Here is a 27,284-nt window from a genome sequence, read left to right on the forward strand (position 1 = left end):
GCTATTGTCCAAGCCTTACCACCCCATAGGCCAGAGGACTGTGCTATTGAAACCGAACCTTCAGCTGTGATTCCCTTTGGAAGGATGTTTATTCTGTCTGAACACGAGAAAAAGGCCCTTCGTGAATACCTAGACACTAACTTAGAAAACGGCACCATACACCCATCCAAGTCTCCAACTGGAGCTTCATTATTTTTTGTTCCTAAGAAAGACACCAAAGAGCTCCGACCTTGTCTTGATTATCGAGGTCTTAATCAGTGCACCCTTAAGGATCGTTATCCATTACCCTTGATCTCAGATATCCTGGAATCCATAAAAGGAGCCGTAATATTCACCAGATTGGATCTCAGGGCTGCCTATCATCTGATCCGTATTCGGGAACGAGATGAATGGAAGACAGCCTTCAGAACACCCTTTGGTCATTATGAATACTTGGTCATGCCCTTTGGACTCTCTAATGCTCCGGCGATCTTCCAAAGCTTTATGGATCGGGTATTTTCGGATATGCTATTTCTTTTCGTCATCGTCTACCTGGACGATATTTTGATATTCTCTAAAGATCCTCTCAAGCATGAAGAACATGTTAAGGCAGTATTACAACGGCTACGTGAACACAAGCTTCTAGCAACACCTGAGAAGTGCCTTTTTCATGTTTCCACTGTTCACTATCTAGGATTTGTCCTTAGCCCAGGAATGGATCAATCCAAGGTTAAGGCCATCGTATCCTGGCCTACTCCGACCACCGTAAAACAGATCCTGTCTTTCCTGGGCTTGGCCAATTTCTATTGGAAGTTCATACCATCCTTCTCCGAGATTGTTCAACCGATTATTGCCTTGTTGAAGAAAGATACTCCCTTTCATTGGACATAAGTCCAGGAGAAGGCTTTCCAACACTTGAAAACAGAGTTTACACAAGCCCCCATGCTTGCCCAACCTGATATAAATTGACCATTCCTAGTGGAAACAGACGCTTCTAACTATGCCATCTGAGAAGTTCTGAAACAGGAACTCGATGACGGACTGGAACATCCCATTGCCTATCTTTCACGGTCATTGACCCCCAGTGAAACTCATTACTCAGTTTTAGAAAAGGAACTGCTAGCCATCCGTCAAGCCTTCACCGAGTGGCGTCCTTTGCTTCTAGAGCTAAACATCCTGTCCAGGTTCGCACGGACCATTGGAATCTCCAAGTATTACAGGCCCTGGAATGCAGGAACAGCTGTCAGGCCCGTTGGGCCTTCTTCTTTGCCCAATACCAGTTCCAGATTCACCATGTTCCTGGAACACAAAATATAATCACTGACGCCCTGTCTCGGCATCCTGACTATCAACCGCCTGAAGACCGACCATTTCCTAAAATGTTTCCCCATGCAATATTTGTAGCCCAAGCAACCAGTCTCCTAGATGACGCCTGCATTCAAACTCAATCCTCTGAGCTCTGGAAAGACATCTCGAGCAAGAACCAGTGGAATTTGAAGACTAAGCATGGATACTTGTTCAAAGATAACGCCTTAGTCATCCCAACACAAAAACTACAACAAAGGATAATAAACCTCTGTCACAATACCCTTTACTCCGGAAATCGTGGTATTACCAATACCCTCCGACTACTTTGGTGGCCTGGAATGAAAGCTGACGTACAACTCTACGTTCAGGCATGCTCTGTCTGTAATCAAAACAAACATGACAACAAAAGACCGGCGGGTCTATTGCAGCAACCTCCACTTCCAACAAGGCCTTGGGAATGCATAGTTACAGACTTCATTGTGGAATTACCACCTTCCAGGGGATACACAACCATCATGGTCACCATTGGCTTGTTCACTCATACGGCTCATTTTACACTTCTGTATAAACGGCCAACCTCGTCAGAACTTGCTGGAATTTTCCTGGAACACATATTCCGACTACATGGACTCCCTTCCAAGATCATATCGGACAGAGAGCCTCAATACATTTCTCAGTTCTGGAAACATCTTTGCCAAATACTAGAATTCAACGCGCCCTCTCCTCAGGTTATCATCCCCAAACCAACAGGGCTACGGAGCGTGTAAATCAAACCTTGGAACAATATCTCTGTTGCTTCACTACCAAGGTCCAGGACGATTGGTCCCTTTTAATACCAGTGGCTGAATTCACTTATAATAATTCGGACCACTCGGCCGTTAAAACCAGCCCTTTTTTCTACAGCCAAGGATTCCACCCTTCGGCTCTACCTTCTGTCCTTCCACACCCTATACCAGTCCCCACAGTCGACTCCTGGATTGAAACACTCATTAATGTACAAAGAGAAGCTAAACAACAATTAGAGAAGGCCAGGACCCAGACCAAACTGTATGCGGACTCCAAAAGAAGACCAAGCCCCACCTACACAATAGGGGATAAAGTTTGGTTATCCTCGAAACTGCTGCCATGGCATCTGCGACCAAATAAATTTGGATTTGTGATTCTAGATATAGACGTGGCAAACTCCAGTACATGGTGGAATGGAAAGGATATCCCCCCAGTGAACGCACTTGGGAACCTATCTCAAACTTAAATACCCCCAGGTTACTCAGAAGGTTCCATCTGATACACCCGGGCAAACCCGGTGGGACGGGTTTCCGGTCCAGGCATGCTGTCATGAACCATCGAACTTGCCCCTTCTGGGCCTCCTGGTCCCTGACACGTCGGGGTTTACACTCCATAATACTACCAACATGGCAGCAAGCTAAGAACGCTGCTCACCAGTTTTCACATTCTACGCAGTGTGCTCTATAAAGAAACCACACCCCTGCAGCCCCGCGCGTCTCAACGCTGCTGCTAGCTGTGACCGGACGTGTGCTCCGTACTCTCCTGTGTACTATTCTGCTGTTTCCTGGTTCCTGGATCCCCTTCTTCCAATTACCTTCCTTCCTTCTTGTCCAGCCTTTCCCGGAATCCCTGCACCGCTACCGCGTGCACCTCATCCTCTTTTCTGAATTCCTGGAGTTTCCCTCGATCCCGGACATCGAAGCTGAACGAAATCTGGAAGCCGAGGTCGGCCAAGCGGGCTTGTATAAGACCCGAGCCATACGAAAGAAGACTCCGCCTAAAGAAATCATCAGGCAACGAAAACAGGTGAGAAAGGGGAAAACCTGTGATAAGGGCATCTTAGTTATGTCAGAGTCACCGTGTAATACGGCGGTTTATCCTGTCAAAAAATCAAAGGGAGGGTCTTGGCGTTTAATCCTGGATTTACGAGCATTAAACAATATTGTTGAAGCTGAGTTGCCTTTAGTCCCTAATCCATCTAAAATCCTATGTAATATACCCGTTGAGGCAAAATATTTCACAGTGATTGACTTAAAAAATGCTTTTTTCTCAATCCCGTTGCACCGTGACTCACAAGATCTAACATCATTCACGTTGAGGCAAATGAATCTGAAAAGTACAAGGCTGCCACAGGGGTACTGTGAGTCCCCATCCATTTTCAATAGAATCCTACATATGGACCTAAGCAATATTGCATTTGAAAGTGTCGTCTTGCAGTATGTGGATGACAGTCTAATCTGTAGTGCCACAGAAAAACAATGCAGTCACGATTCTGTTCAGCTACTGACTATACTGGCAGAGAAAGGATATAAGGTTTACAAGGAAAAGCTACAATACTGTCAACAGGACATGCTGTACATAGGTCAACTGATCTCTCATGAAGGGAAGAAGGTGACCCCAGAAAGGGATAAAGCAATATTGAACACAGCTAAGCCATGCACGATAAAGCAACTGCAGAGCTTTCTAGGCCTGTGTAACTATGTTAGGGCATGTGTTTTCGATTACAGCTCGTATACCAAGCCTTTACTCCAGGCCCTAAACAAGGCCCAGGTGACAAAGAAAAAGATTGAATGGTCCAAGGCGATGGAAAAAGGGTTTGCTGAACTCAAGAGAGCGATTTGTACACCTCCAGTTCTCGGAATTCCTAACTATGCAGATGAATTCTACCTGTTTTCGCACACAAATGGCAGCGTCATGATGGCAGTGCTCGCTCAAAGAACCTTGTTGGGGTACAAGCCCCTGGCATATCACAGTGGGAACCTGGACCCAGTAATGAAAGGTCAATTCCCATGTGAACAAAGTTCAGCTGCTGCAGCGTTCACAATAGAGAAGGCGACAACCATTGTAATGGGATGTTCCATGACGTTATATGTCGAGCACTCATTATTTGCTATATTAGAAAAGCCAAAAGGCACATTGGGCCTCATTCCGAGTACGGCGCTAACCAATGGCGCTATTAACGCCTTGGTTGACGCCGTACCCGGACCGGCAGCGCCTTGGTGGTTGGCGGAATTACCGCCCCATTCCAAGGTTGGCGGGGCGGTAATTCCCCAATCCCCATTTACCCTTCCCCATTCCCATTCTTGCCCCATAGGGCATAATGGGAGTGGGGAAGGCGTCAATTACGCCACCGTAAATTACGGTGGCGTAATTAACATCAAGGTCCCTTAGCGCCATGGTATTTAACGCCTGCTAAAAGCAGGTGTTAAAAGCACCATGGCGCTAAGGGAACTCGGAGTATGGCGGTAAGGGATTACCGCCACCGCTCTCGTTAGCGGTGGCCGCTATCCCTTACCGCCATACTCGGAATGAGGCCCATTGACATCTCAGAGAGATTCTGCTTATGAAGGGATCATATCAAATCCATCGATCAAAATAATCCGATGTAAAATAGTGAACCCAGCTACGTTCATAGCAGAGCCGGTCACTGAAGGAGAGCCGATACATGACTGTGCGAATTATGAAAAATTCTATGATGAAATCCCCAGGGTAAAGGAAAATGCTTTGGCAGGAGGAGAAATCGTCTTTATTGATGGGTCTTCGAGAATCAATCAAGTTGACGGACAAAGATATACAGGCGTTGCTCTGGTGAAGCACATAGCAAATGGAGAATTTCGAGTACTCGTCAGTGCACGAATACCATCTCATTACTCAGCACAGGCTGCAGAGTTATTGGCGTTGATACTCGCCATTGAGAATCACGCAGACCAGGAAGTAATGGTGTATAGTGACTCCGCCTATGTGACGTCCACAATGCACGCATGCTGGAAAAGGAGGGTCTACCTCCGAGTGGACGGCACGCCTGTGCAGCCCGCAGCCTTATTGGACAGGCTGATTAAGGCACTACAGCTCCCAGTGGGCATAGCGGTCGTGAAATGCGCCACCCACACGAAAGGGACAGATTTTGTGTTGTGCGGAAATCACACGGCAGACACGGAAGCCAAGCGTATGGTATCCAAAAGTGAGACGATATTGGAAGTAGAAGTGGCATGCACCCATGAAAGGATGATGATAGCACGAACAACACCAGAAGCCTATAGCGATCTAGGGCAGACACAACTAATGGAGCTCCAGAGGGAGGCACCACAGGAGGATAAAAACCTGTGGAAACGTCGAGGGTGCTCCTTGAACCACTCTGACAGGTTCTGGTGGCAAGACAGCACTGGTAAAATAGCATTGGAGCAATTGCATTACCCGATGCACCTGACAAAAGAGAATCTAGCAGCAACGCTCGCGGAAGACTGGTTTATACCGAATTTAGCTGAGCATGTTGCATTCTTTATGGTTAACTGCATAATCTGCCAGCAATTCACCGCTGGGCACACATTAAAAGTAATAAGAGGAGTCATCCCCCGGCCAAATGGGCCTATTCAACATCTGCATGTTGATTACGACGACATGCTTCAAGTATGTAACGGGTACAGATACTTAATTGTCGTGGTGTGTCCATTCTCTAGATGGGTAGAAGCAGGTCCATGTACCCACCCAGACTCTACCTGTGCGGCCAAATTCCTAGTGAGGGAAGTGTTCCCTAGGTGGGGGGTGTGTGAAGTAATGAGATCAGATAATGGGGCTCATTTGTAAATGCAGTCTTTGAGCAGATTAGCTTGCTGCTTGGTATAAAGCACACGTTCTCTTCGGCGTATAATCCAGAAGGTAATGGGATTTGTGAGAGGCTCAACAGCTTGTTAAAGGAAAGGCTAGCCAAGTTGAAGCTTACTTAAAGAGGGAGTGGTTGCACTGCCTTCCATTGGCATTGTATGCTCTTCGGAACCAACCAGGCTCCGACCATCATCTTATGCCACACGAGATAGTCACAGGAAGGAGAATGAGGTCCCCTTTTTCCCCTCGACACAGAGCTAGATGTGATGTCCAGTCAACCCAAGAGGTCCTAGGATCCGAAATGCAAAAGTACTTTAACTGCATGACATCCAGCCTTACTGTAATTTCAGACCACCTGCAACAACGAAAAGGGTGCAGCGCAAGGGAATACTGCAACAGACTAATTTCAAGATCTACGTGTTCCACTCGTGTTCCCTGGAGGTAGTGTGCTAGTGAGGAACCGCATGAGGAAGGGGTGGGACGAGCTAAGATTCAATGGTCCTTTCATCGTGGAGGACTGCACTCCGTCAGCTGTGAAGTTAAAGGGCAGAAGAACATGGATTTTTCTAGATGACATTAAGCCCTATATCAGAGAAAACCCCCTGCCTGCACCCCACGTGAAGAAAATACAGACAACGGGGAAGAACCACAGCACGTGCAGATGAGATCCATGATGAGGAAGAAGGATACATGAACAGTAAAGCAAGATAAAGAACCTTTCACTAGAAGACAGCAGACTGGTGCGCAGAGTCTTTTTCTGCATAGTGGCTGACTTTCCTGAATTAGTGGGGAGGCCTATCGAAATTGACGGCCCCACATTCATCTGAGATACAGCAAATATTGCACAATTGGGAATGCACCTGCATGGAATAATCCTCCAAGTGGAACTTTCAAATCATCGAAGAGACTATCTGAGGAGATTCTGAAAAAAAGAACTTTCCACCGAGGGACAAATCGAGGGAGCAAAGTCAAAAGCCTGAATTGTTATATTTGTTGTCATTTTCTCTATTTCTTCATACTGACTTGAGCCCAACACAGCCGCAGGATTGAACTAGATTAAAGGAGATTAAAGGAGTTAAACGAGAGCTCACACACTTTTGAACCTACACAGTAAAAGTGTCTCACCGAAGTGTTAGTCTAATCTATTTTTTCCATAGTCTAGCAAGGGAACTGCATCCCGCATCAAGAGACAATTACCTTCCGCAAGAGGGGGGACACTTGTGAAGCACTTGACACTTTATGACACAAACTGTTCAAGGAACGATATTGAGTGGGGGAAAACAATAACATTGACACTGGTGAATGATTGAGATGGGGGCCCAGAATATTAACCGAGCCCTCCCACAAGCAGAGGGGCACCCTCGCTTCTCTGGAAGAAAATGCTGCTGCCTTACTTATCAAAGTATAATGTACTTATGCATTGTGTTTATCATTATTTTACTGTCATTAATGATCAGAACTGCATTTTTATTGGTGTACGAGCGTCTCAATTTCAGTACACCCTCCTGATGATGTATGCATGAAAACCACGAAAGCACCCAGACCTTATATAGTCATTCCAGTCCGAGAAAATCTGATGGTAAAGTAAATGAAATGAAAATGAATGTAATTAGCAGTGACACATACACACTTGAGGTAATGAATGAACAGGAAAGCCGGAGATAGGGTCGGCACGAAAGGCATGAAGACAAAGCACTGACACCCACACGCACACACACAATAAATGCACACGAACCAGGGCTAGTGTCGATGACCACAGAACTTCAAACAAAACCAACAGAGAAGACAAGACTGCATACCAAAAAAACTTTCACAGGAGATGGTGAGAAAAAACGAGATGAAGTAAAAGGAGAGTTAACAGAAGCAGTGCTGTCAGACGCCCTGCGGAAAACAGAAGCGGCTGCAAAAGGACTCTCCGCAAGGACACAAATGTTAGTAGATCTTCTACTATCAAACAAAGCCAGAGAAAGAAAACTACAAGAGGAACTGAAGAACAGAACAACAGAGGCTCTACTATCCAGCATGCGTAGTCCAACACAAGGGACAAGAACCAGGCCCATGATATAGCTATACACTGGGCCGGCAACAGGCTTGTGGTTGATAAAGGCACTTATAGATGGCAGGAAAAGGATGCAAGAAGAGAAGGAGAGAACTGCAAAACCTCCATCTACCCCATTGATGCAGATAAGAAGACCTGCACCGTGGACCAGGATACCTGAGAGTCTTCCAGCAAGAAAAAGCCACACAGATGCATTTAGGGATGTAGTTATAGCAAACTACAGGAAGACACTGAGAATCAAGAGAAGCCTACATGAAGATAACAATTAACTAAATGACTACCTGGACAGTACAGCACATTTAGGGAACAACACAGTAAAAGTGTCTCACCGAAGTGTTAGTCTAATCTATTTTTTCCATAGTCTAGCAAGGGAACTGCATCCCGCATCAAGAGACAATTACCTTCCGCAAGAGGGGGGACACTTGTGAAGCACTTGACACTTTATGACACAAACTGTTCAAGGAACGATATTGAGTGGGGGAAAACAATAACATTGACACTGGTGAATGATTGAGATGGGGGCCCAGAATATTAACCGAGCCCTCCCACAAGCAGAGAGGCACCCTCGCTTCTATGGAAGAAAATGCTGCTGCCTTACTTATCGAAGTATAATGTACTTATGCATTGTGTTTATCATTATTTTACTGTCATTAATGATCAGAACTGCATTTTTATTGGTGTACGAAGCGTCTCAATTTCAGTACACCCTCCTGATGATGTATGCATGAAAACCACGAAAGCACCCAGACCTTATATAGTCATTCCAGTCCGAGAAAATCTGATGGTAAAGTAAATGAAATGAAAATGAATGTAATTAGCAGTGACACATACACACTTGAGGTAATGAATGAACAGGAAAGCCGGAGATAGGGTCGGCACGAAAGGCATGAAGACAAAGCACTGACACCCACACGCACACACACAATAAATGCACACGAACCAGGGCTAGTGTCGATGACCACAGAACTTCAAACAAAACCAACAGAGAAGACAAGACTGCCTACCAAAAAAACTTTCACAGGAGATGGTGAGAAAAAACGAGATGAAGTAAAAGGAGAGTTAACAGAAGCAGAGCTGTCAGACGCCCTGCGGAAAACAGAAGCGGCCGCAAAAGGACTCTCCGCAAGGACACAAATGTTAGTAGATCTTCTACTATCAAACAAAGCCAGAGAAAGAAAACTACAAGAGGAACTGAAGAACAGAACAACAGAGGCTGTACTATCCAGCATGTATAGTCCAACACAAGGGACAAGAACCAGGCCCATGATATAGCCATACACTGGGCCGGCAACAGGCTCGTGGTTGATAAAGGCACTTATAGATGGCAGGAAAAGGATGCAAGAAGAGAAGGAGAGAACTGCAAAACCTCCATCTACCCCATTGATGCAGATAAGAAGACCTGCACCGTGGACCAGGATACCTGAGAGTCTTCCAGCAAGAAAAAGCCACACAGATGCATTTAGGGATGTAGTTATAGCAAACTACAGGAAGACACTGAGAATCAAGAGAAGCCTACATGAAGATAACAATTAACTAAATGACTACCTGGACAGTACAGCACATTTAGGGAACAACACAGTAAAAGTGTCTCACCGAAGTGTTAGTCTAATCTATTTTTTCCATAGTCTATCAAGGGAACTGCATCCCGCATCAAGAGACAATTACCTTCCGCAAGAGGGGGGACACTTGTGAAGCACTTGACACTTTATGACACAAACTGTTCAAGGAACGATATTGAGTGGGGGAAAACAATAACATTGACACTGGTGAATGATTGAGATGGGGGCCCAGAATATTAACCGAGCCCTCCCACAAGCAGAGGGGCACCCTCGCTTCTCTGGAAGAAAATGCTGCTGCCTTACTTATCGAAGTATAATGTACTTATGCATTGTGTTTATCATTATTTTACTGTCATTAATGATCAGAACTGCATTTTTATTGGTGTACGAAGCGTCTCAATTTCAGTACACCCTCCTGATGATGTATGCATGAAAACCACGAAAGCACCCAGACCTTATATAGTCATTCCAGTCTGAGAAAATCTGATGGTAAAGTAAATGAAATGAAAATGAATGTAATTAGCAGTGACACATACACACTTGAGGTAATGAATGAACAGGAAAGCCGGAGATAGGGTCGGCACGAAAGGCATGAAGACAAAGCACTGACACCCACACGCACACACACAATAAATGCACACGAACCAGGGCTAGTGTCGATGACCACAGAACTTCAAACAAAACCAACAGAGAAGACAAGACTGCCTACCAAAAAAACTTTCACAGGAGATGGTGAGAAAAAACGAGATGAAGTAAAAGGAGAGTTAACAGAAGCAGTGCTGTCAGACGCCCTGCGGAAAACAGAAGCGGCCGCAAAAGGACTCTCCGCAAGGACACAAATGTTAGTAGATCTTCTACTATCAAACAAAGCCAGAGAAAGAAAACTACAAGAGGAACTGAAGAACAGAACAACAGAGGCTGTACTATCCAGCATGCATAGTCCAACACAAGGGACAAGAACCAGGCCCATGATATAGCCATACACTGGGCCGGCAACAGGCTCGTGGTTGATAAAGGCACTTATAGATGGCAGGAAAAGGATGCAAGAAGAGAAGGAGAGAACTGCAAAACCTCCATCTACCCCAGTGATGCAGATAAGAAGACCTGCACCGTGGACCAGGATACCTGAGAGTCTTCCAGCAAGAAAAAGCCACACAGATGCATTTAGGGATGTAGTTATAGCAAACTACAGGAAGACACTGAGAATCAAGAGAAGCCTACATGAAGATAACAATTAACTAAATGGCTACCTGGACAGTACAGCACATTTAGGGAACAACATTTGGTACCAGCACATGAAAAAAGTACAAAGACGAACTTCAGAAGGAGAATGCTTTGTTTTTGCACTTCTACCGTACAGCATGGGGAAATCCAAGATTTTTGTGGCTGTAGAAATTGATGTCCCGACAGCACATTGCCTGTCACATATATGTGCACCACCAGAGGCCAGTTCATGGGGAGGGATGCCTCACCGATATGGGAAACTGAAACATATTACCCCGATGAAGGTGATTATGTTCAGGACATTAAGACGAGAAATAGAGCTCATACTAGGAATCACATGATCAGGTACGAAAGATCTGAAGTTAAAGGAGCAGGAATAAGATGGGAAATAAACCCGAGACTGAACGTCCAAGGGAAAACCCCAGAAGAGGCTCAAATTTGGAAGAACAGAGGCCAAATGCAGATTTGGGGAACAGTGCTTTCCCCCAAAGGATGGGAAGAAGGAGTGGTGATCTGCTGAGCATGGATGGTCCTTGGAGCCTGCAAGTAAGCAATAGAAAACTAACAGAGTTTGTGCAAACCTCTATGGCCGAGACTCACAAGATTACTGACATGGGTCGAAGACAGAGGAGGACCCCTGCAGATACTGCCACTGGAAAGCCCAAAATTGTGCTTCAAGAACAATGGCACAAGAAAAATGGGAGAGAATCAGAACTGTGGATGAATTTTTGAAGCTCCAAGAATGACCCACGGAATGAAGTAATCATGGATCATTATTGGGCGTGTGGATCCAAAGCATACATCAGACTGCCAAAGAACTGGGGAGGCATATGCACAATAGTGAATGTCCATGTTCCAGCATTATTGATCCCGAAAAATGACCTGAATATTGACAGTTTCCTGAAGGCAGATGCTCACCTGAGGAGAAGGAGATCTGTGGAGCTGGTATCCCGACTGAAGAGAGAGCATCACTTCTCTGCCAAATCAGAAGAAGCATTCCATGCAATCCCATACGAACACAGGCTGTTCAGCCTCACTTCATCAGTATTTGCGACAATCCTCATACCAAGGGTCCAAGTTGGGGCAAATACCAAATGGTTAAAAATCACCAGATGGGAGCTGCTGAAGGATTCAATGCAATCAAGGAAGAGGTAAGAGCAATCCGACTGATGACTCTCCAGAACAGATATGTACTTGACATGATCACAGCGATGGATGGTTGTGTTTGTGACAAAATCGGAGGATCACGTTGCACATTTATACCTTCTCACGATGAGGAAAATGGAACTTTAACAGAAACCATAGGTATGCTCACAAAACTACAGAACCAGTTGATCGATGAAACTGATGAAGTTGATGATGACAGCTGATTTGGATCACTATTCTCGTGGGTCCCACAATGGATGGCAGAAATATTCAAGTTTCTGGGAGCCCTGCTATTGATGATACTATTAGGATTTTGTGTTATCAAGATAATAATCTCACAATGCCAGAAAACTGCGAAGAAATCCATAGGGATGAAGATCATGATTGATGTCAAGCCAGGATGGAAGCCCAGAGACCTAACTGACAAAGACATAAAAAACTTTGTGAAGGCCAGCAAGTACGCACCAGAAGGAACAAAATTTCTGTATCCCAGGAAACGCAAAAAATATGAAGGAAAATGTATCTATTACAGCCCAAATGGACACTGTCAGATAATGACATGGAATAAAGATGAACATGTGAAAACAGTAGGAAACCTGAAAGGAGTGATTAAAATATGAATGCCAAAGAGACATTTTTTCAAACCATTATGTACAAACCCAGAAGACGAGGAAGAAATTAATACAGAAGAACCAAGTAAGACGAACCCCAAGGAGGAAGCGGAAGTGGTCGAGGAACCAACCAGCGGGGGTAGTGTTGAGGAGATCCCAAATACGGCTTGCACTCCAGTTGCCCATTTTGACGTACCAGGAACAACCAAACCAAGTTATGTGACGTACGATGAGCAAATAAACCAGCAGAGAGCCACAGTAGGGCTCTGTCCAGTGCCTATGAGAAGAGCAATACCTATTGAAGCACCAATAACCAGACAACTATGGGCAGTAAGATATCCATTGAGAAAACCATACCAGCAAATGACAAGAAATGAAGATTGTTTAAACACTGTCCCAGAAGAAACTCAAAAGGCCTTAATGGAAGATGAATGATGACGTCAAAAGGGCCCGTACAGACGTACAGATGAAGAACGACAACCAAAAGATGACACACAAAAATGAAACACCATGGATAAGGATATCACAGACATAGAAGAAGAGACGATGTTGAAATATAAAGAAACATAATTGTAAAGCAGGATGAAAGTATTCAACCAGCTAACATCTGTACATAGGCTTGTAATGCAAGAAGCTAAGAAAACAGTGCGGCTTGCTATGCTTAGTAGAAGAATAGAGCGGCAAGTGCCAACTACATATCTACCTCAACGAAGCACATTATATAAGTGCAGTCCACTTTAGACAAAAGCAGAAATAACCCAGGATACAAAGGGTCAAACAGGCCAGGATTCTTATTTGAGCTAACAGAAGAAGAGAGACGGCGGAATCGAAACTCAGCAAGGAGCAGGCCGTGCCTGGGAAATCAAGGTCGACCCAAGAGAGGGAGGCGGAGAGTAACTTTGGGGAATCGAAACTTAAGAGCAGAGCAGCCTGCCCTGTGAAGGTCGAGATAAGGGGGCCTAGGAAGGTGGCGTCCGAAAAGGAGAATAAAATCCACAATTAGAAGGAAAATGAAGCCGATTCATGGTGTGCTAACATGTGACCAGCCAAGCGCAAAGAGTCACCAACGTCTGATGTCACCCAAATCAGGCGATACCATAACTTTTCCTGATAAGAAGCTGCGGTTTCGAGGCCAACCATAACCAACTAATTGACACATAGCCTTAAAGTACTGATTGATGGAAGGGAGACTGGTTGAATTTTGGGGCATACTGCATCTGGGTGACCATTCTACATGCTGCTAATTAAGGTGGAGATTTATGCTTAGGTTTGCAGCCAGCCCAATCACAATGGGCCAAATAATCTAAGGTCCTATAGATAGTAGAACCAATGAGACATCGTACCTTTAGTGACGCTTGCTTGAGTAATGTAGAGGGAAGGGCGTAGATGCTCACCCGATAAGAGTTAATCCAATCCTCACACTCCGTTACCATATACAGATATAGCCCCTATACTGAAGTTACCTTTTCCAACCAATAGAATTGCATGACAAATTTTAAGTGTTATACATCAATAAGGACAAAATTTGACTATAACTATTGCTGTTTGAATGAAGATTGTCGGGAGTTGAAGCGAGATGGGCCATTGCATCATTGTTGATCTCCATGTTTCTCCGTTTTTTGTTCTTGTCATTAAACTGACTCCCCTTTGCCAAACCATTGAAGTTGTCCTTATTGATTGGTGTTGGAGTAAGAGAATCCCGCGCCTCATCCACCTCAAGGTGTAGCTATCTCATCTTAAAGCACTTGAGGGTGAGCTCTTATTCTATGGGCCGGTCAGAGGTCACTCCTCCTCCTTTACAGTGGTTCAAACCCTGTGCCTTTCGGTGTACATTTTCTCTTGCATACCACATCCCATACATCTTAAACAATAGCCTTAGCTCCTTTTACTTGGCCCTAAAATCCCACATAACTGTACAAATATATATAATAAGGTAAGGTTAGACCAACAAAAAAGTGAAGTCTACAAATATCTTAATTAGTAAAATGTTAAAAATTAAAAACTATATTAAAATCAAATACCATGGTAACCTTAACTCATGCTGTTTTTTGATTTGCCTTATTTTGTTTTTTGCTCTAAAATACTATAGGTTGAAATTAATGTAATGTGTTGTGATAATATATGGTTTGAATTAAAATATTTTAACTCTTTGGGCCTCATTAGGACTCCGGCGCTAAACCATGGTGCTAATAGCACCATGGTCCATGCCGGAGTCCGCCATGACGGAATGGGGAATTACCACCCCATTCCGAGGTTGGTGGGGCGGTAATTCCCCATGCTGCCATGGACCTTCCCCATTCCCATTTTTGCCCCATAGGGCTCAATGGGAATGAGGAAGGCGCTAATTACAGTACCGCAAATTGCAGTACTGTAATTAGCACCAAGATCCCTTTGCGGGTCCCTACTTTAACGGCTGGTAAAACCAGCCGTTAAGGTTGGGTCCCGCAAAGGGACCTCGTAATTAGGCCCTTAGGTGTTTAACGGCGCCGCAGCCTTTTACAGCGCCGTTAAACACTTAGCGCCTGTGTCATAATGAGGCCCTTTATGTTTTCAATGTGTATTACATTTGTTCTGAATGAGTTTGTATTTACAGCTTGTATTATTTACTAAATTTAATTTAAGACCCCTATCATATTTATGTTTTTATGGATAGTTTAATGACTACTGCAAAAGAGGCCAAAACATGTCTCGGGATGCTTGTGGTCTCATGCAGAAGCAATGTGACCAAGCACATTGGGCTGGACTGGCCCTTTGGGGTGGGACCAAGCCTGATTTACATATGGTCTTTCTGATTTTGTAATGGCTTAGCAGGTGATGAACGGCGTCTGGAAGGTTGCCCAGAGCTTTGCTAGAGGTTAAGATTAATTCTAAGCCTTCAAACCAACACCTCTTTTGTTCTGCTTGGTTCACCCTAAGTGGTATGCGTATGTCCAGATGTGGGTCCCATGACACCTGGGCCTAGCCAATGTTCCCTCTAAGCTGTGCGCATGTACGCTTGCCCAACTTCCTTCTGAGTGCCGCTCTGAAGAATTTCAGCAGCGCACACAGACAATTCCCACCTCTTCAAAAAGATTTAATAATGCACAAGGCACAGCAGATACTGAATATTTGCTTTCTCTCAAAATTAAGCTAAATTATTTGAACGAGTATTGATATTCTAGTCTAGCTTATTTACATTGCCCTACTATGCAAGCTTGACCTTAAAAGCCCGCAAACCCTAAAAGTTGAATACATCCACAATAGGTTAAAAACTAATATGAAAAAGTTACTGCATGAACAGAAGATATAATTAGGAGATGTCTGCACACATTAAGCTTATACCTGACTCTACCACACTTATACCTTATAACTCGAAATTCCGCTGCAGGCGTCATTCAGATATATTACCAGACAACCTTGACTCTGCCTACCTTGGCTCTAAAAAAGGTTACCAGACTTGAACCTACATCGACTTGTTTTATGGTTCTAATGTGAATGACGTTTAAGCACATGAATTTCTGTTACTCATGGCACCGTAGCAAAAGTGTCACTCAGACTACGTAGCCCAACTGTTAGCTCAAATATCAGATATTGATTGTAAGTAGCCAGGCTACTTGATTGTGTAACCTCATCCCATGATTTCTATTCTTTCTACATGTGTCACATAAGCACTTTGAAGTGGCCCCCCTTGCAAGTTAATGCATTCTAAATCTCAAATATAAATTTCCCCTCAAAGTATTTTTTGTAGGCAAATGTGTCTACTTTATAAGCGGAGAGATTGCAATATAATTTACCTGGCCTGCAAGGGGTAATGGGTATGGATTATGCCTGCCAATATTCGTATATAGTATTAGGGCAATGGATATACAGATTACTAGAATGCTTTTCACACAATCTGCCACCTTTCCAAGTTTTCTATGTTCCGTGGGGCATAGACCTTAACAAATTATATGCTAACTCGCTGCTATGCAAAAATAGTTTCACTGAGCATTTTTATAATCCTACCAAACAAATTAAAGCTGGGGTAGTTGGCAAACAATCTAGCATACACTTCATAGTAATTGTGCACTTACAGATTCATGACATTTTCTTAAACTGCACATTATATCATGGTGAGCATCCCCATGTATCTTGTCAAACTGATAAAATCAAATTTACTAAGAGGGGTCCCTAGTTAAAGAAGAAAGTACTCAATCTGTTGTACCCATGAACATTGCTGCTATTGTCTTAAAAGGCAAATATATATGATTTCCTTCACCAATCGAAACCTCAGTAAGACTCTAGTGGAATTGTGTCTAGGCTGTGGTGAGAAAGGGTGGGCAAAACTGTAATCTGTATTATGTATCCTGTCATATCACAGGGTTACAAGGAGGGCTCTGATATGTTACTCCCTACTACAAATAAAATGATGTTACAGGGTGTAAGAAAGTAAATAGCTTTGCCAGTAGGAATATGTCATGTTTATTAAAATATGTTCTTTCCCCTTAAAATTCCTCTTGAGATTGGGCAGTAGTATTATTTGCATTTCTACCAATGCCACTGCTTTGCGGGTCACTGATAAAAAAAAAAAATATATCAGTGGAACTTTGTGGGTAAAAGCAGGGGTAGGTTTCTATGTGTTCATGGTTTCCCATTTTTGTTGGGCACATTTTTCTGTTTTAGGGAGTAACAAGGGATTGTGTATATGCCTCTTAGCTGTAAGGCTGATTTTGAGAAAATGTCACAACTCAAAGGACCACGTAATGTGGATAGCAAGGCAGAGGCCCAAGAATTCTGATCATCATATTCTCTGGTGCAGTTATTCAAATGCAATTATCGTCCTTACACACATTTTGAGGCATGTTCTCCTGTTTCATGACTCGCCATTTACACCCTTTCTGGACTTCCTGGTCCATGGTGCACCGTACCGCTGGAGCCGTCCTCCTCTCATCATGGCCGGCGCAGCAGCCACGCTGCGGTCTAGTGTTTACGCCGGAGCCCTGGCTTCCTAGAAAACGAGCACGCTCCCGCGGCGCTGTGCGTCTCAATGCTCCTTTTCGAGTTCGCAGCTAGTGTGTTCATCGTTCCCTTCCTTTCCTTGTATCATTGTCCGATACCATCCATATCCCCTTTTCTTCATTCCTGGATTATTGAAGCGGCCTGTTGCCTTCTCCGAGACATTCTGCGCAATCCTTCCTGGGCCCCCCTTCCATGCTTCCGCACTCGCAACTCCATCTCAATACTTGCGAGTAGTGCTTCCCTTCCCTGGTTCCGTGCTTATTCCCGGACATTGACTGCTCTTACCTTCCTGGAATCCTGAACTCTTGTCCTCCTCTGAGTCTGCTCTCGTTCCACGCTGGATATGGAGGACCACCGGCCTTACCTGTTCAAGTCCCAGACATCCCAGAAGACAGAGAAACCTTCAAAGAAGAAAGCGATAAAGGACAAACAGGTAAGACCGGGGGTAGAGTGTGACAGTTTGAGATGCCCAGAACTTGATACTGAGCTCAATATGGAGGCTGCAGTTCAGGACCTAATGAGAGGAATGCAGGAATTAACAACAGAGGTTCAAAACCTCAAAGCCGAAAATGCAGCGTTAAAACAACTTGTGCTTTCCCGGAATTCGGCACTACAGGAAAGTGCTCTGGTAGGAGGCATGGTGGACAAGTATGATGGTCCCTCCAAAATACTGCGATCCTTCATTGATTCCTGTTTGGTGCGTTTAACATTTAAACCCTACTATTTTTCAACGCCCGGGCCAAGGTGGGGTTTATAATTGCTCATCTCTCGGGCAATGCCTTAGCCTGGGCAACTCCTTTGGTCAATGCTGTAGATCCACTCCTGGACAATTATGACGGATTTGTGGAAGCCTTCAAAACCATGTTCTATCATCCTGAACAGGTTTACAGTGCTCAGGAAAGGCTCCTGGAATTCCAACAAGGGAATCAAGACATGCTTTCTTATGTAACCCACTTTAAGCGGTTGGTTAAAGAGGCTGATTTATCCCAGGAAGCAAGTTTTACCCTGTTTCGCAGAGGCTTGAATGACGAAATTAAGGACAAACATGCCAGATTAGCCCGTCCAAGTTCCTTCCAGGCTCTGATAGACTTGTCCCTCCAAATAGACTTTCGAATCCAGGAAAGAAAGGTGGAAAAGAGAAAAACTAAACAGCTTCTCCAAAGTTTTCCATGGAATTCCCTAGCCCTAAGGAAGCAACCACATCGCACTCTCCTGATCCCGAGCCTATGCAATTGGGCTCCATACGGGGTCCGATATCTGCACAGGAAAGGATGCGTAGGATCAACACTGAGCTCTGTATGTATTGTGCCTCTGATAAACATCTTGTATGGAATTGTCCTAGAGCTCCACCCAGGTGTTCGGGAAACGCCAGCTCCCGATCTTGAGCGGAGCCCAGCTTTGGGAGAAAGATACTTGCTCCGCTTCTGTTCCTTCCTTAAGTTGCCCCCTATTGAATACCTTGGTGGTCCTGCAAACATCCTTATCTACCGCCAATAAGGAGACTCATTCCATCCTGGCCCTAGTGGACTGTGGTGCCATGGGAATCTTCTTGGGCCATGAATGGGCCTTGAAACACAAAATGCCCCGAGAAAGTAAGGGAACAATCCAAGCTGTCAAAGGAATTGATGGGAAACCACTGTCTTTGGGACACATAACCAAGCAAACCACAGAACCCTTGCTCTCAATCAACAATCATCAGGAGATGCTTTGTTTTGACATCATCAAGGCAGCTGACTACCCCATGGTACTGGGAATGCCCTAGCTACAAAAACACAACCCGTACATCAATTGGGTGGCCGGATCCTTATTTCTGGGCTCCGAATTCTCCCTGTCCCATTGTTTATCCCAAAACATGGTACAGAACGTATCTATGGAACCCCAGGTCCGCGAACAACCATCCATCTGTGTCTCCAGTATTTCCCAAGTACCTGAGATTTACCAACAATGCTCGGATGTGTTTTCAACAGGTATTGTTCAATCACTACCACCCCATCGACCAGAAGATTGCGCAATCGACACTGAAGATTCTGCAGTGATACCATTTGGAAGAATGTTTATTCTTTCCGAACCGGAAAAAAGGGCAGTATCTGGACACCATCCTTGCCAATGGATCCAATCGACCTTCCAAGTCTCCAGCCGGTGCCTCTTTGTTTTTCGTGCCTAAGAAGGACACTAAGGAACTTCGACCCTGCCTGGACTATCGGGGACTTAACCAATGCACCCTTAAGGATCGTTACCCTCTACCGCTCATTTCTGACATATTGGAAGCCGTTCGGGGAGCTGGTATCTTTAATAAACTCGACCTACAAGGCGCCTACCATCTCATCCGGATAAGGGAAGGCGATGAGTGGAAGACCGCTTTAGGACCCCCTTTGGACATTTTGAATACCTGGTAATGCCATTTGGTCTTGCAAACGCCCCTGTGGTGTTTCAACGATTCATGGACCGTCTCTTTTCGGATATGTTGTTCCTCTTTGTCATAGTGTACTTGGACAACATATTGATCTATTCCAATGATTTCCAGTTACATCACGAACATGTCACATCGGTCTTACAACGCCTACGAGAGAACAAACTCCTGGTTAAACCAGAGAAATGCATATTTCACACACAAACAGTTCATTACCTTGGGTTCGTTCTGAGTGCAAAGGGAATCAAAATGGAACCCTCCAAGGTTGAGTCTATCCTTTCTTGGCCAGCCCCAACAACAGTAAAATAGATCCAATCCTTCCTGGAACTTGCCAACTTTTACCGGAAATTCATTCCCACCTTCTCAGACATTGTACAGTTGCATGTTCAAGAAGGACATTCCCTTCATTTGGTTCGAAGCTCAAGAGGCAGCCTTCCAAGAGCTAAAACTGAAATTTACTCAAGGTCCCATCCTGGCTCAACCGGATATCAATAAACCCTTCCTGGTAGAATCAGATGCCTCAGAACATGCAATAGTTGCTGTCCTAAAACAAGAATCCGAGGACAAAACGGAACGTCCCATCGCCTATCTATCCCGAACTTTAACTCCCAGTGAAACCCACTATTCAGTTCTGGAGAAAGAATTGCTCACCATCCGGCAAGCCCTTACTGAGTGGCGCCATTTACTCCTGGGTGCCAAATTTCCTGTTCAAGTGCGAACTGATCATAGAAATATACAGATTCTACAATCCCTGGAATGCAGAAACAGTCGGCAAGCTCGTTGGGCCTATTTTTTTGTCCAGTATCAGTATTGCATACACCATGGGCCTCATTACACGGTAGGCGGTGGACCAAGGTGCTGATAGCACCTTGGTCCATGCCGGTAAAATACTGGCACCGCCTTGGTGGAAAGGGGAATTACTGCCCTATTCCAAGGTTGGCGGGGCGGTAATTCCCCCTTCCACCATTGCCCTTCCCCATTCCCATTTTTGCCCCATAGGGCATAATGGGAATGGGGAAGGTGCTAATTACGGTACCGCAAATTTGCGGTGCCGTAATTAGCATCAAGGTCCCTTAGAGGGTTGGTTTTTAACACCTGCTAAAAGCAGGCGTTAAAGTACCAACCCGCTAAGGGACCTCGTAGTAAAGCGGTAAGGGTTAACGGTCACCGGTACCATTACCGGTGACCATTAACCCTTACCGCCTACCGTGTAATGAGGCCCCATGTCCCAGGAACTAACAAAGTAATTGCCGATGCATTATCCAGGCGCCCTGATTACGAGCCAGTGGAGGCCTGTGCCTTTCCGAAGATGTTCCCTAACACAGTGTTCGTGGCTCAAGCCAACTCCGTATTTGAAAAGGTCTGTGCTTAAACACCATCTTCTGATCCCTGGAAGGATTACATCAGGAAGAACCAATGGTCCTTACTCATGAAAGATGGTTACCTCTTCAAAGATAAAAGACTGGCAGCACCCACAAACAAGTTGAGAACCAAGATCATAAACCTCTGTCATGATACCTTCCATTCCGGGCATCGAGGCGTTACTGCTACTCTTCACCATATTCAGAGACAATTCTGGTGGCCTAACATGATTGATGGAGTAAGGGCGTATGTCCAAGCCTGCCCTGTCTGCAGCCAGAATAAGTCAGATAATAGGAAACGTGCAGGTCTTCTGCATCAACCCACATTGCCAGAATGTCCTTGGTAAGTAATCACCACTGATTTCATCGTGGAACTGCCCCCTTCCAAAGGGTTTACTACCATTATGGTTACCATCGATCTATTCACCCACATGGCTCATTTAACCCCATTGTACAAGTTGCCTTCAGCACAAGAAATGGCATGAATATTCCTGAAGCACATCTTCAGACTACATGGCCTCCTTCCAAGATCATTTCAGACAGTGGTCCTCAATATATCTCACAATTCTGGAAACACCTATGCCACATGCTGGGCATCCAACGTGCCTTGTCTTCTGGATACCACCCCTAGACCAATGTGATAACAGAGCAAGTAAATCAGACCCTAGAACAATACTTGCAGTGTTTTTCAGCCAAGGTCCAGGATGATTGGTCGATCTTAATTCCAGTAGCTGAATTTGCCTATAACAATTCTGATCATTCTGCTATTAAGACAAGCCCCTTCTTCTGTAGCCAAGGTTTCCATCCATCTGTTCTGCCAACAATCCTACCTCATTCCACCCCGGTTCCATCGGTCGATTCCTGGATTGAAAGACTGGTCACGACACACAGGGATGCTAAGGAACATTTGGAAAAGGCCAGAATGGATGTCAAAAGACATGCAGATGCTAAAAGGAGACCTGCTCCTGTCTATGGAATTGGTGACAAGGTCTGGTTGTCTTCTAAACTCCTACCTCGACATCTGCATCCTAATAAACTGGCCCCTGAATTGTGTGGGCCTTTTCCTATCAAACAGGTCATCAACCAAGTGGCATATCGACTCCAGTTACCAGACTCCTGGAAGAGGATTCATCCTGTCTTTCACACTTCCCTGCTCAAACCTTATATTTCATCCACCAGATCAGCTCACCGACCTAACCCAGTGCTCGTCAATGATAAGATTGAATTTGAGGTTTCCAGGATTTGTGACTCTAGATATAGAAGAGGTCGGCTACAGTATTTAGTGGAATGGAAAGGATATCCTCCCAGCGAACAAACATGGAAACCACTCTCCAACATGAATGCCCCTCGCTTAGTGCGGAAATTCCATCTAGCTCATCCGGGCAAACCCGGTGGATCGGGTTTTAGGAGGGGGCATGCTGTCATGATTCGCCATTTACGCGCTTTCTGGACATCCTGGTCCATGGTGCACTGTACCGCTGGAGCCATCCTCCTCTCAACATGGCCGGTGCAGAAGCCACGCTGCGGTCTAGCGTTTTAAGCCGGAGCCCTGGCTTCCTAGAAAACGGGCACGCCCCCACGGCGCTGTGCGTCTCAACGCTCCTTTTTGAGTTTGCAGCTAGTGTGTTCATCGTTCCCTTCCTTTCCTCGTATCGTTGTCCGTTACCATCCATATCCCCTTTTCTTCATTCCTGGATTATTGAAGCAGCCTGTTGCCTTCTCCGAGGCTGTCTGAGCATTCCTTCCTGGGACCCCCTTCCATGCTTCCGCGCTCGCAACTCCATCTCAATACTTGCGAGTAGTGCTTCCCTTCCATGGTTCTGTGCTTATTCCCAGATGTTGACTGCTCTTACCTTCCTGGAATCCTGAACTCTTGTCCTCCTCTGAGTCTGCTCTCGTTCCACGCTGGATACGGAGGACCACCAGCCTTACCTGTACAAGTCCAGGACATCCCGGAAGACAGAGAAACCTTCAAAGAAGAAAGCGATAAAGGACAAACAGGTAAGACCGGGGGTAGAGTGTGACATCCTGGCCCTTTAATTACTTCATTAAAGGGGCACACACATTCCTATTTGCATGTTTTCTGACACATTCATTTTAGTGACCATTATTTCATTTACAAAAATGTTATCCTGTATGAGTTTTTTGACAGCCACATCAGTGACCAGTGATATTCGCTTTTATGTAATAAACATGAGTATTTCTTTCAAATGGTTTTACACACTGTTTGCATTGTCTCTAAGCAGCAGTGTCGACAAATGAATAGCCACAACTAAACATATTGTTTATCCCCACCATAGAAAGCTTTTTTGTGCATACACATTTCTTTCTCTGCACATGAGTAATTCTGGAAAGGAACAATGCATATCTTGAAGCCTTGGACTGGTTGATGAGCTTTCTTTATAATGACACAAAATATTTGGGGTTTTTTAAGCATATATGTTTGGAAAAAATGTTTCAATGTGCACCTTTTACACTCACTTGTAAAGAATTGCAGTGGTTGTGAAGGAGAAATTCTGTTCCAAGTTCTTTGGAGATGATAGCTCACCTCCTATGCATGCTCACAAAGTAACTTGCCTCGGAAATTTGTTGTGTACATGGAAAATAAGTTGCGCACGAAAGCTAAGCATATACGCACTTAAAGAAAAATAATTAGAGGGAACATTGCTAGAAACCCAAGGTACTCCTCGTTGAAGAGGCCCACATGCTTGCAGTCTCATGCAGAAGGTATGTGACCAAGCAGTTCAAGCTGGACTTCTACTTTTGGGTAGGACCAAGTCTGATTTGCTTATGGTCTTTCCTCTTTTGCAATGGCTTGGCAGGCAAAGAACGATGGTCTGGAGAATTGCCCAGACAATGCTTGAGTTTAAGATTAATTCTAAACCTTCCAACTATCACCTCTTTTGTTTTGCTTAGTCACCCCAATGGGGATGGGTATGCCTAGATATGTGTCCTGTGCCTGCTCGGCCTAGATACCCAAGCTACTCCTCACTGATGAGGCCAAGCAAGGCCAAAACGTGTCTGGGGCTGCTGTTTGTCTCATGCAGTAGGTGTATGACCACGAAAGGTGGGCTGGCCTGCCCGTTTTGGAGTGGGACCAAGCCTGATTTCCCTATGGTCTTTCCCCTTTTGTTATGGTTTGGCAGGTGAAGAATGATGGTCTGGAGGGTTTCTCAGAGCATTGCCAGAAGTTAAGATTAATTCTAAACCTTGAAGCCATCACCTATTTTGTTTTGCTTAGTGTCATGATTATAAATGTGTGTACATTGCTATTTCTAGAGGTAAATGTTATTAAGCTCCTACTGTATATTCTATTTTGATACTTTACTTGTTTAGTGCATGTTTTATTTTTATGATTTATGTGTATTGTTTTGTAAACTATAAGTATTTACAATATTGACATGTACCTTGCTAATTGATAGTGTTTTATATGTAAAGTATGACAATTGAATGTTTATGTGTATTTGGTTATTGTAGATTTCATTGAAAACATATTTTGCATATGTTTTTTAATTGTAATTTATTTGAGGAATTATGCTAGTGCATGTTATATTTAAAATGTATTATGTAATAATTTTGTATTACAAAAATATGCTATACTATCTTTTAACTTCTACATTTACAGGGTAATTCATGGATTTTCGCACAAAAGTGTCCCCGTGCGATACACTGCGCCAGCCGCGTGCAAAAAAAATCCATTTCATCGCACAGCGTATTCATGGATTTTAGCCTCCAAAACCAGCCGTGGCGCAGAGTGGTGCAGCGACCCTGCAGCAGCGCCAGTTACGCCCCCAAGAACGCCCTCGCGCAAGGAAAAGCCATCAAAATTCCCAATTCATCGCAAATGTCTGCGCTAACCCTGGACCAGTTCACAGGGCTGCCAAAAGCAAACGCCAAAGGGGAACGTGTATTTCAGTGGTTCGCGGGAAGTTTCACACGCGAATGTCCTGGGTACGTTTACATCAGGGGTGCGCGTGAAGTAATACATGTGAATCCATCAGGGCACGTGTATTCCAGGGGTGCGCGGGAAGTATCACATGCAAATTCAGCAGGGTACGTGTATTTCCGGGGTGCGCGGGAAGTATCACACGCGATTCCATCAGGGCACGTGTATTTCAGCGGTGCGCGGGGAGTACTACATGTGAATTGGCGGTGTGGGTCCTCCCAGGTGTTCCCTCTTCACCCTGCACGGCCCCTGCAGGCAGCCCACACCACAGGGGACTACCCTGCACCCCTGCTCATGTCCCGCAGGCAGCCCATCCACCATGGGCATGCCCCCCCAGGCCAACCCACATGTCACTTTGCACCACTGATCAACAACGCATGTCTCCCAGCACCCTCAACCCCCAGCACTGTGAGGCACCTGCCAGCAGGCCCCCACACATGTCCAACTCATGACCCCATGCACCCCCACCCCCCAGCACTGTGGTGCACCCTCCACCAGGCCCCCACCCTTGTCTCCCAGCACCCCCACCCCCTGCAGTGCATGGAACCCTCCACCAGGCCCCACTCATGTCCACCTCATGTCCCCCTGCACCCCACCCCCCTGCCTCCAGGGCCACCCTCCACCAGGCCACCACACATGTCCAACTCATGTCCCCCTGCACCTCCACCCCCTCAAGCATCCAGGGGCACCCTCCACCAGGCCCCACTCCTGTCTCCCTGCACCCCCACCCCCCAGCATCCAGGGGCACCCTCCACCAGGCCCCCACTCCTGTCTACCACCCCCCACCCCCCAGCAGTGCGATTCGCCTGGGTACGTGTATTTCAGGGGTGCGCGTGTAGTCTGACATGCAAATTCATCAGGGTACGTGTATTATGGGTCCGCATGAACTTCCACACGCAATATCAGCAGGGTACGTGTATTACGGGGTTCGCGGGAAGTTCCACATGCGATTGCCCTGGGTACGTGTATTTCGGGGTGCGCGGGAAGTTCCACACGCGATTGCCCTGGGTACGTGTATTTCGGGGTGCGCGGGAAGTTCCACACGTGATTGCCCTGTTACGTGTATTTCGGAGTGCGCGGGAAGTTCCACAAGCGATTTCAGCAGGGTACGTGTATTCCAAGGTGCGCGGGAAATTCCACATGCGATTGTCCGTGGTGTGTGTATTTCTGGTTGCACGTGAAGTTCCACACACTATTTCAGCAGGGTACGTGTATTCCAAGGTGCACGGGAAGTTCCACACGCGATTGTCCGTGGTGCGTGTATTTCTGGTTGCGTGAAGTTTCACAAGCGATTTCAGCAGGATACGTGTATTCCAAGGTGCGCGGGAAATTCCACACGCAAATCCAGCAGCCTACGTGTATTCTGGGGGTGCCGTGGAGTCCTACACGTGAATCGGCCGTGTGGGTCCTCCCAGCTGTTCACTCTACACCCTCCACGGCCCCTGCAGGCAGCCCACACTACAGGGGACTACCCTGCACATGCCCCACAGGCAGCCCATCCACCATGGCCATGCCCCCCAGCAAACCCACATGTAACCTTTGCACCACTGCCCACCAACGCATGTCTCCGAGCACCCCCACCCCCCAGAACTGTGGGGCACCCTCCACCAGGGCCCCACTCATGTCCAACTCATGTCCCCCTGCACCCCCACACCCCAGCACTGTGGGGCACCCTCCACCAGGCCCCCACTCATGTCCAAATCATGTACCCCAGCACCCCCACCTCCCACCAGTCAGGAGCACCTGCCAGCAGGCCCCCACTCATGTCCAACTCATGTTCCCCTGCACCCCCAGCCCCCTGCATCCAGGGGCACCCTCCACGAGGCCCCACTCATGTCCAACTCATGTCCCCCTGCACCCCCACCCCCCAGCACTGTGGGGCGCCCTCCACGAGGCCCCACTCATGTCCAACTCATGTCCCCCTGCACCCCCACCCCCAGCACTGTGGGGCACCCTCCACCAGGCCCCACTCATGTCCAACTCATGTCCCCCTGCACCCCCACCCCCCAGCACTGTGGGGCACCCTCCACCAGGCCCCCACTCATGTCCAACTCATGTCCCCTGCACCCCCACCCCCCAGCACTGTAGGGCACTCT

Source organism: Ambystoma mexicanum, chromosome 5p, assembly GCF_040938575.1.
Source record: "Ambystoma mexicanum isolate Mex_15411 chromosome 5p, UKY_AmexF1_1, whole genome shotgun sequence".
Lineage (NCBI taxonomy): Eukaryota > Metazoa > Chordata > Amphibia > Caudata > Ambystomatidae > Ambystoma > Ambystoma mexicanum.